The sequence below is a fragment of the Anser anser genome, assembly GCF_964211835.1.
Source record: "Anser anser genome assembly, chromosome: 5".
NCBI lineage: Eukaryota > Metazoa > Chordata > Aves > Anseriformes > Anatidae > Anser > Anser anser.
Window position 1 is genome coordinate 54,071,751 of NC_139725.1, and position 10,927 is coordinate 54,082,677.

General features: G+C 49.5%; 1 long non-coding RNA gene across 2 annotated transcripts; it reads right to left on the bottom strand.

Moving 5' to 3' along the window:
• Nucleotides 1-3,710: 3,710 nt before the first annotated feature.
• LOC310899728 lies at nt 3,711-9,708 on the bottom strand. Of its 2 annotated transcripts, XR_014584600.1 has the most exons (4): nt 9,073-9,708; nt 6,623-7,349; nt 6,151-6,337; nt 3,711-5,588 (listed from the first exon to the last, which is right to left on the bottom strand). It is a non-coding gene; the product is annotated as an uncharacterized lncRNA (long non-coding RNA). The 2 variants fall into 2 exon arrangements; XR_014584601.1 differs by lacking the exon at nt 6,623-7,349 and having other exon boundaries at nt 9,073-9,707.
• Nucleotides 9,709-10,927: the final 1,219 nt, after the last annotated feature.

The window sequence follows — 10,927 nt, forward strand, 5'->3', positions numbered from 1 at the left end:
CCGCCCTCCCCCAGTGCCCCATTGGCTGCAGGGCCGGGCCGGGCCGTGCCGAGCCGGGCCCCGGTGCGCCGCGCCCCGCCGCCGGCTCGGGTTACCGGGGCCGCGGGCAGGTACAAAGGGACGGCGCTGCCCCTCCGCCCTGCCCTGCCGCCTCCCCCCCGCGTTCGCCTATTTGATTTTTTTTTTCACCCCCTTTTTATTTTATTTATTTTTTTTCCCGGGAAGTACCAGGCCCGGGAAGGGTGGGGTTGGCCAGGCAGGAAAACGAGCCCGCCCGGCCCCGGTCCCGGTCCCCCCGGCCCGGCTTCGTGTCCGGGTCCCCAGGCTGCAGGTTGAGCCTCGGCCTCCTCCCCGCACCCCGGGGCCGTCGTGGGCCCTCGCGCCCCGGGGGAAAGCTGCGGGCAGCACCGGTTCCCCGGTGAGCTCTGCCCCGGTTCTGGAGGTCCAGGAGCAGGTGTGCTCGTGGCACTTCGGGCAGAACCAGGTAAAAGGTGCAGAAAGTTCACTAAGTGGATTTCCTAGGCAACGCGTAGGCAGATTTCCTATATCCTTGCATCACATCCCCTTGACTTTTACTCTAATGCACTTTTCCTTGGGATACGCTGGTAGCTGCTTTTGGCCGGCATCGTGTCGTAGAAATGAAAGATGCACCAGGACAGGGCAGGGCTGCCAGCTATTTCCCGCGTGAGTATCCTCAAAAAGCCCCAGGGAATCACCAGCTTCGTGTTCCCCAGGAGCCTTGGTAAACGATTTGACTCCAGGGTTAACTCAGTGCAACCTCGGATTTCTGACCGCGCTGAGAGCTGGTCCAAGCCACCCTCTAGCAATAAAGCAGCATCAAATCCAATGAGGGAGCATGGGACACAGATGGCCTGTGCGTGGAGGGATCATCGGGCCGGAGAAGGATGGAGGACTGCAACTTCTGCCTGTTGGTGTTACCTTCCTAAGCCTAAGTAAAGCTGCAGATTCTTGGATGCTGTTTCTTCTTCTGCGTGAGTCCGTACTGGTTGGTTTGTGAGCCTAGACGTACCCTTGGCAAATGAGGACAAGTGCCAGTTCCCTGCTGAAGTACAACAGGACTTCCCTTCTTCTGGTGGAGTTCATCCCCTCCATGGACACTCTTGGCCCTTCTCCTCTCCCAGAGCAGCTTTATTAACAAAAAGGTAGCAGGAGCTTGGGACTAGTCACTTCGTGTGGGATATGCTGGTGGTCAACCCCTGGTAACACACCTTACAGACATGGAGATGCGAAGACAATCGTCCCCTAGCATACACAAACCAAAGTAGTTCCCTGAGGAGGATGGAATCAAAATGCCCTTGTGTAGGTGAGCACTGAGGCCTGCCTGCTCCCTTTGGAGGGGTTTGCTCCCAGCAGATTTGGGAGCTGGGTGTGGTGGCTGAAGAGCTGGCTCGCCTGTCTGGGAAACGAAGGAGAAAAGTGTGATTTCATGCTGTGAATTCACCGTTGTGGCAGGGTCAGCCCTTGGGATGCAGAAATCAGCAGGTGTCTGCGCACCGTCTTGTGCCTTGGAGAGGTCACTTTTCCCTGGGTCCCTCAGACCTGGAGCAGGTCTGCTCCTGCTGCCCTGTGACAGGTCCCAGAGGTAGGGGACCACCTACAGGTGGGGGGGACCCACACAGGGGGTCCACCACCAACCAGCTGCAGAACCAGGCCGTGTTGTGCCTCCTGCTTCCCACCGCCCCAGCCAGGCCGCTGGGAGGTGACACCCCTCGTAATGGGGCACGCTGCCGTGACTCAGGACTGCACCGTGCCGAGAAGGCACCCGAGTGTTTTCCAAGCCGAGTCTTATTTACGAGGCTTTCATCACATCCTTCCCTGCAGGAAGCGGAAAGTGCTTCTCCCGGACCCTCCCAGGCGGTGATCTGCCTCGCAGATCCCGCAGGGGCCGGGGGAAAGGAGGAGCGGGACGGGGGCTGCTCGGGGAAGCTTTTCCTCACAGCGGCCATCGAGGGCGGGAGAAGCCTCCGGTGGCGGTACTCGCCGCGAGTACAGGTGCAGCTGCACCGCGGAGGTACCTGGCCCTGGTGGGCTGGGCCCACCTCACGTTCCTTGATCTTTTCCCAGAGAAAAGCTGTTTTTTCCACATGAAACTTTTTGAAGTTTGAGCTCTACCGATACCTCTGCGGAGAGTGAGCCCAGCAGACAGGGGGGCTCCTCAGAGGAAGCGAGGAGATTATTAATATCCGCAGAGGAAGTCACTGTGATGATTAAGACTTGCGTTCAGTACTCGGTGGGTATGGCTGTGCTTTCGGAAAAAAGGGTGTTGCGTTGCAGCAGAGGCAAATCCCTTCAGCTTGGAAAGGCAGGAGTTTTGGAGCCAAGGTGCAGAGCTCGGCAGCATCAGAGGGTGTCTGTGGCCCACATTATCCACAGGAATAGTGGACGTGAGGGTTGAGATGAGGGAGGTTTTTCAAGTGTTTTGATACCTCAGAGGGAAAGGACTAAGTCAGTGCAGTTTTATGGTCAATAGCAAATGCTGTGTTGCAGGCAGATTTTTAATCAACACAAATAATACGTAAGGTTGGAGTATTTTTGATGGGCTTGTGCTTTTTATTTTTAGTTAACAAACCCAGTTTCCCAGTGTTGTTCAGAATGAATTACAATTTCCCCGTGTCAATTTAAGATGAAGTGCAGAAGTTGGTAAACAACACGCTACGGATTCCCTTTGTTACATTTCGCCGTGGGGCCTTCTGCAAGCTGCAAGTGAAAAGCACTTTTAATATGCGTGTCACCTTAAGCTTTTTATGCCCATGTAATACATCATCAAAGCCCATCCCTTGCGTCGAGTCAAGTGGACACTTCCACCCTCTTCAGTCAGGGACGAAATTTTAAAGCAAATTATAGCACGATAAGAATTTCAGGGAAAAAAAAAATCTACTGGGTAAAATTACTCTTGATGTTAACCCCGAACTCAGCAGGTGACACAAAGAATGAATTTGTGCCCTGATGCTATACAGCTATACGTAGCCGCATTTAAGCCTTACCAAAGCATTCCCTCTACAGGGCTACACAAGAATTACAGAAAGGACTTCAAGCTCGGGTCTGTGCTGCTGCTTCATCCCCGGGGAGGGGTGGCTGTGCCAAAGCCCATTCCCCTGGTGTGGGAACCCCACACCTGACGGAGGAATCCCAGGGACTCTCACGTGGCTTTGCTTTCCCAAGGCAGCATAGCAAGTCCACGCCGCCATGTGAGCTTCAAGGACTTGCTCCAGTTTACACAGGCTGAGGACCTGTCTCATAAAACATGTACTCCGTGAATCATTTACATGGGTTATAAATCCTCCGCTGCACTGGTATTTTCTCATAAATCAGTGCCAAGGACTAATCCTTGATTAATGTTTTGAAATATACCATCCAGATTGCAACAGTGGAAGTTCTGTTTTGTGCAACAAAGCTGTACAATAACAAAATCTTGCAACGCTTCTAATCTCTTCTATTAAGACAGATACCATGTTCCTAGCCTGATTAAGCAGTACTTCGAGCCAGAACATTCGTACAAGTAGCAGCTACCTGATGGACAGTCATGCGTCATTCTCCCTTCTTTTCCCAGTGATTCACTGTATAACCCAGGCAGATCGGCTGAACCTTGCCATGAAAAGTCTGCGTCCCTCTATGTGCCCATCTGGCCGAGCTATGAGGAGAGAGCAGTCTCCAACAAGGTTATGCATCACTCCCTGATTCTGGCTTCTGGCAATGTAACTGGGCCATCCAGTTCATTCACTCTGCTTATGAAAGCAGTATGTATTACTGAGGGTTTCACCTCGTGTCCACAAAACATTTCTATTCTGTGCCCTGAAACGACTATTTTAAAAATAAAAAATGAACCAGCTTGTTTCAAAGCCTTCAGGATATTTGGAGAAAAATTATGATTGTGACCAACAACTCTTTGCCATGCCAGAAAAACAGGTCCTCTAACAGGCATAAACAGTAGCCTCTACACAGTACGTTTAAATCAAGTGAAAAAAGCCCGTAAAAATCTCCTAAGCCACAATGTTCACTAAAACTTCATTTTCACTGAAGTTTCTATTTCCTGCAATGCAATAGATTTTTTTTCACTTCATCCCTAATCTTTATGTTGATAAAGGATCGGAATCTAAATCCTAAGAAGCAATAGGCATCTATGGTGCTCCTAGCTGAGAGCTGCAGGTGATTGACATTTCCCAAATGCAGACATAATAGCTATAGCAAAAATTTCACTGCTAGTTAAGAGTGTGATGAGGATCCAACTTCTTTGTGAAGTCAGAAGGCTGCATACAATATCAGAGCTATTCTTTCAAATGTTGAGAAAAAAAACCTCCTCTGACAACACTTGAATCACTGGGATAGCCGTGTGCCTATGAGCTGAGGCAATGTACTGAGCAGTGGAGTCACCTTCTCCGCCATCACCTACCCAAAAACAGTGGAGTGCCACTAAGACCTTGAAAATGAACATGTGTCGAGAAAGAAAATTTGGCAAAACTTTCCTAATCTTCCTGAATATGTAAGAAGTCAGCAAATAGCAGGAATATGGATACAAGCAGACTGGATCAGAGCACTGGCCCCTGTATTGTCCCCGCCAGTGGCCAATACCAGATGCTTCTGAGAATACTCTGAAAAACCTGCCCATAGGGTGAGTCTCCTCCTCTCTGCCATCTGGTGCTGCCTGGCTTCTTCCCAGAAGCATTAAGATTTACATCCCTTCCAAAAATATTTGCAGTCCTATCTAACGTGGGAAGAAGGCCAGAGATAGCTCGATACACCTTTTCCTTTTGTAAATATTCCTTTGTAAACAGGTGATCCAACAAGTATGTGGGAGAAATGAAAGCTAAAGTTTTACCGCACTCCTCCGTTACCAAGCCATCAGGGCACATCCTGGAGGCCAAAGTCTGCCCTGAGTTACACACACAGCTGACAAAAGGGGGATCTGGGGCAGAACTTGGTCCCCACAGCCTGGAGGTGCTTGCAGGAGGTTGTTTTGCAAGACAGAAGCACAACACTCGCAGTTTTCAGTTATGTCTTTCATGCACACCAACTGCACAAAACCCAGGAAGCTCCTGGGATTTAGACCTACATCATTTCAGTCACTGGTGATTTAAAGACTGGCTTTGCTGAGAGTACATTCAAATTACATGCGTTTTTTCTCTCTCTGCCTTTGTTTGTGTTTTTCCTACAACTCTAACAACCCTTTGCAGGTGTTTTGGATGAGGCAGAGTGTTGTTCCATGGATGGCAATGAACTCAGACTGGTTTCAGCTGAATGATCATTGTCTTCATTGGTTTAAAAAAGAAAAAAAGAAAAAGGAGAAAAATTTACACAAGAATTGAAAAATATCAGCACCGTTCCTAGGGAACACTGTAGACTGATCATCCCCAGAGCTTGGCAGGTTTCCCCCGTGATCTGGTGGACACAGCAACCTCCTGGGCTCTTCTGGAGTACCCCACGGCCACTCTGCTCCACGACCATCCTGCTTTTCCCCGGCACAGCTCTGCACTGAGCTTGGCGCGGCAGCCACAGAACAGACACCTCGCTATTCAAGCAAATGAGGCCGTCGGTATTAGCAGCATGAGGTCGATGAAACCTAAGCGGTTCTGCAAGAGAGAAAATAGAGTATGCTACACTATCCACGGTGTTCTTTACACTCTTATTTCTCATTTCCATTGTGAATCAAATGAACAAATGACCCCTTAGCTGTGCTGACGGACCAGGGAAATACAAATACCCAATTTTGTACTGTAAGCGAGGCCTGTTGGTACTGCACCCTTCACTTGGTGGTAAAGTGTATTTTCTGCTTGCAAGACAACAACTTTGCTGAGGACCTAATTTTGCCTTCCTTTATTGCTCACTGAAGCCACTGGGATTTTATAGCAGATGAGAAAGGAGAGTCATGCCCTAAAATGCTGACACTACTTCTATATATCATAGGGATATCTGAATAATTCATAGTGTCAAGCAGAGCAAGTTAAAGGAACAGTGTCGTAAGTGACAACATCCAGCTTTAATACATCCCATACCAAAAAAAAAAAAACCTCCACAAATTTCTTTCTTAGACAAAAAACGTGATTGTTTTTTCCAAGCAAGATCTATAATAGTGTTACAAAATGTGGGGTGATATAACAAACACTGGGATTTCACTCTGATTGAGCATGTTACCTGTTACCTTTGCCTGGTGTGATACTTGAAATTGGACCCAGATTAGACAAACGGACAGCATATTCTTCCCCGGTGCTCATTCTAACACAGAAAGGTTGCTGAAGTCACTGATCTGCTGTCACAGGTCTTCAGGGGTTACATCTCACTTTCCATTCCTGATAACTATCGACTTCCGAAACTTTTATTTCTGAAGCAAAGGTTAGAGATCAAGCTGCTTATGGGGCTGGTGCTGAAGCAAAGACTCTGAGGACATCTGAATTCTGAGGACAGCTGAATCCAGGCCAGACCCATGTTTTTCCAAAGACCCCTCATCTTTACAATGCACAAAATGTCAGCTCTGGGATGCAAGGCCCTCCAGGAAATCATGCTTGAAATTCAGATAAAAACAATTCCAATCTACCTTTCCTTGTGCATGTAAAAATAACAAATCCCCCATAATTTGCAGATTCCTGTACTGCTGTAAGCCCCTCACCCCTTGTTCAGGACCAGTGACCCTCCTGGTGTCCGTGATCCTCAGGCCAGAGGTGCTGAGGGAAGGGAAGCCTTGCGAATGCCCACATCTTGCTCAGCGCGTGGCATGTGTCTGCAAACCCAAACCGAGCAGGAAGGACTAATTTTAAGCCTCCCAACTGGTGCTCCTTGCTGTCGATATCCCCAATTGCTCAGGCAAATCAATCTCCCCAGCCTGATCTGCGGTCGGCAGCCGCAGCAGGTCTTGGTGAGCAGGTGATTCTGCCTGGCTTTCTGTATTCTGCCCACGTCCACCGCCTGCTATAGGACAGGGATGCAGTTACAAACGGGGACGCTATTTGAATACAAATGGGAGGAAGAAAGCCACTCTCTCAGCACCGGAGCCAAGGGAAGCCCCAGGTGGCGGTGGGGTAATAGGATTGCGATTGCAAGGTTCAGCATGATGGCTGCTCCTGCCACTGCTGCTCTTCAGCATGGCACTGCATTTTATTAAATTTCCTGCGCACTTGTCACTCGCATGATGCCGTTTGGCACAGCCTTCCCCGCTCTCGGCAGCTCACAACAATGCCAGTTTGGTTTGCATTTTTCCTCGAGCCAGCAGGTTGCTGCGCCTTTGTATTCACCGCTCTTTTTCAGCTGGGCGGTTGTTTATGGAGGCAGGCTGGAGCGTTTGGCTTTGAACCGTGCCCTCGTGCAGGCTCACATCATCGCTCGGGCAATTCTCCTTGCTGCAGAAGTAAAATTTGGAAAGTGAGGAATGAATTGCCTTAGGGCTCTGATCATTTTTAATGGCATGGAGATAATCTGTCAGAGTCAGGAACAATGGCAGAGCAGCAAAGATCCCCGTGTCCATGTCCATACTTTTGCTCTCTTCCCATCATTTCCAGATCAGACCAACTTGAGCCTTAAGAGGATTCAAATTTGGGGTCCAATTTGAGTTCCACTTTGCAGATACTGCTTTAAACCATGCTGTAAGTTAATTTTGATAGCAGGCAGAACTGATCAGTCATGCCTGCAAATTCAAACCTATTTGCCATATTCCCTGCTTTGCCTTCATTAAAAGTGGAAAATTTCCAAGAAATGACAACTCTGGAAACTGAAGTTGCAGCTGAACAGAGCATAGTACAGCACAAATCAAAGCAAATTTATTACATCTGTGTGCTCCTTGCTGTTCAATCCCACATCCTTTAGGTCTGCCCTATTGCCAGGACCACCAACTGCATCACCTCTGAGGGCCAGCCCTACAGGTGACTCTGAGCAACCCAGTTTGTGCTTCCAGCTGGGCGCTGTGGACTTCTGCTCTCCTCTGACTGGTGTAACTGGCCTGCTGCTAAACTGAGCTAGCTGTAAACCAGTGGCTCAAGAGCAGAAAATGCTGTGTGGTGGTGGCAAATGGTGCAGTGCCAGTGAGGGAGAAATACACATTGCCACCAGCAAGAGATTGGATCCGGTCTGCCCATAAAGCTTCCAAAGCTTTATCTTAGCCATGATTATTTTAACAACTATGGCTTTGGATATTTGATTATAGAAATATTCCCAGGCAATGAATTTCTCTGTACCAAGAAAACCAGTAGCTACAGCTGTATGTAATGCTTCTGCTTTGCCTGTAGCTATGGGACCTGCAGAGGATGTTGAAGGAGAGGCTGCAGGAAAGGGAGTTTCCACAATACCTGAACTGGGAGGCACTTTTCCCTGCAAACCCTGCATAAGTAGTAGAAAGAGAGAGAAAAAGAGAGGTCACTCCCCCAGCAGTTTAGGGCTGGGGTCTGGTTTAGATCTGCCTCCACTGGCAGGTATCATAAAAGCATCCCCCGCAGCAGCTCTGGGGCTGGGGAGCAGGCAGCAGGGATCAGCATCTCTCTCCTGCTCCACCTGGGCACGGGACAGCCCCTTTGAGCACTTGGTGTGTGCTTATCCCAGGAGCCTGTCTGCAGACGGCCGCTCCTGGAACCACATCTTCGCGGTATCTGACGCCACAGATACCTAGATACAGAGACGCCACTCTCCTACCCCTCAGTATCTGAGCACACTGACATCTTGCACAGTTTGCTGTACAGAAGGGCTGCTGCTGCCCTTGCACAGATAAGGAAGAGCAAAGAGTTCCTGGGCACGGGCCTGCTGTCCTTGGGAGGACGAGGGGAGGAAGCCTTTCTGAATTCACCGTTATCGGCACGGGCAAGCGGAGCCTGCTCTGCCCTGGGGACCACGGAAGCAACAGCTGTGCAGATTTAAATAATAATTAATAATAATCATTAATTATAACAATACAAGAAGCTCTCAGAGACATGTTCTGTTACACCTCGCCACCACCGTCGCTGGCTGTTCCTTGGAGGAGATTCAAGCCCAGCTTTAACACCTGAGAGGTCTCCGCTTACTGTCGGGGCAAGGGCGAGGTGGGCCGCCATCCCTTCCCCCTTCCCACACAACCGTGCCTTTGTTCTCCCAACTTACCTGACCTGATGGGCTGGAAAAGCCACTGGGTCTGGGAGGAGACCCTGCCTTGGGGGAGCTGGGGCCTACAGAGGGCCGGGAACAGCACCAGCCCTGCCCGCACCTCCCCGCTGCTGGGCCGGGCAGGGCTCAGCACCGCCAGGCTGAAAGATGGGGAAGGCAGAAGGGAAGCCGCGTGGGATATTTTGATGCGTTGTTTCTTCAAGTAGTGATTTATCGCCATTTCTACCCCAGGAGCAGGCTGTTTCAGGGCTTGTAAATACAGCCTGGCTGCTGAGTGCTAGCTGGATCAGACTCCCGATAAATCGAAGCCAAAACCGTAGTGCGTTTGGCTGCTGGTGCTTCATTCTTCCCTTGCGTCTTCTCAGAGGCAGATTACTTTGCAGTCCTTACACTAATCAGATACATTAGCCAGGTAAGCCTGGCTTTTAATTTCACCAGGTGAGCTGATTTCTCTCTGGGGGTAAGTGGGAGCAGGCTCGGCTGCCGTGCACAGATTTTATACCTGTCGGTAATTTGGTGCCCCTGTCCCCCAGGTGCTGTAAAGGTCACACGTAGTGGTTTTGTTAGGACACAGTGCAGACAAGAAGCCCCTTTCCCATACAGAAGCACGCTGGGATGCAAAGGGACGCAGGAGCCAACACAGGGGACACTTGTCCCCCCAGCGTACCTGTCACTGTCCCTGGGCAGGCTGCCTCAGCGCTTCTGGGGTGCAGGACGGTGTCAGTAGTGCGGGACAGTTGGACCCTTACAAACCGTCCAGCATAGGGTTTTGGGCACGTGGTCACCTCTGTTGGGCACTAATGCAAGAGACACCTGGTGCTGGGGAACAGGGTGGCTCGAGGGACCGGCGGTAATGAGCTACGAGCCCTTGTCTCCGGGTTACTGGTACAAACCCAGGCAAGACAGGCAGTGACGGGCAGTTTTGCCTCTTGACAGCTGCTAAATAGCTGGTGTAAATTGGGTTGGTGGCCTCAGTCAGCTTTCTCATTAACCCGTGTCCACGTCTCAACACCACAAAGAGAACCCAATTATCAGCCCCACCCATGACAGTGATTTGATGGATAAGGGGAACAGGTGAATTTGTCACCAGGATGGGCTAGAAGTATGGTCCAAGCCTGGAGTGAGGTGCAATGAGGGAGGAAAACAATTTTTATTTTATGCTAAACTGCCCTTTCCTTCAGTATCCCTGGGACAAACAGAAGAGTTAAGCCTTCGGAGGTACCAGGCCTCCGGTTTTCAGCAGCTTCACACACTCATTGCTGTTCTTGCGCTTTGTAGCAGGTAAAAAGACTGCAGGTCTCCTGCTTTCATCTCCAGAAAACTGTCCCTGCTCACCAAGACCTTACGGGACAAGGCAAGAGGTGGCAGATCTGTATGTAGACAGCTGGTCAAAGGGAACACAGACTAAGGAGACTTTTTCGATGATAATCTGGTTACCCACAACATCATTAATGTGCTTTAGACAGTAGGCTATTTATGAAAATAAACCCAGAGGCTTAAAAATCTCAGAACTGCAACTTTTATACATTTGCTTTGACAACTGAAACACAGAATTCCTGATACAGCAAGGAACAGGACCGAGGCTTCAGCACACTTCAAATATTCCTTTGCCTAAATAAGCGGGGGACTTGCTTTCAGTCACAGCATTACCAGTCTTAAGTAAATCTTAAATTTATAGGTGAGAAAAAGTGAAATTAGTTTGCAGCTGATAAATGAACTCAAACCTTCCTAATGAAGAACATTGTGTTAACTAATTACATCATGTTTTAATACGAGAATTAGGATGAGAGGGCAAACTGGTGCTTCCGAGAGCTTGATGTTTCCCTTTATCAGACCCGGTCTTACGATCCTG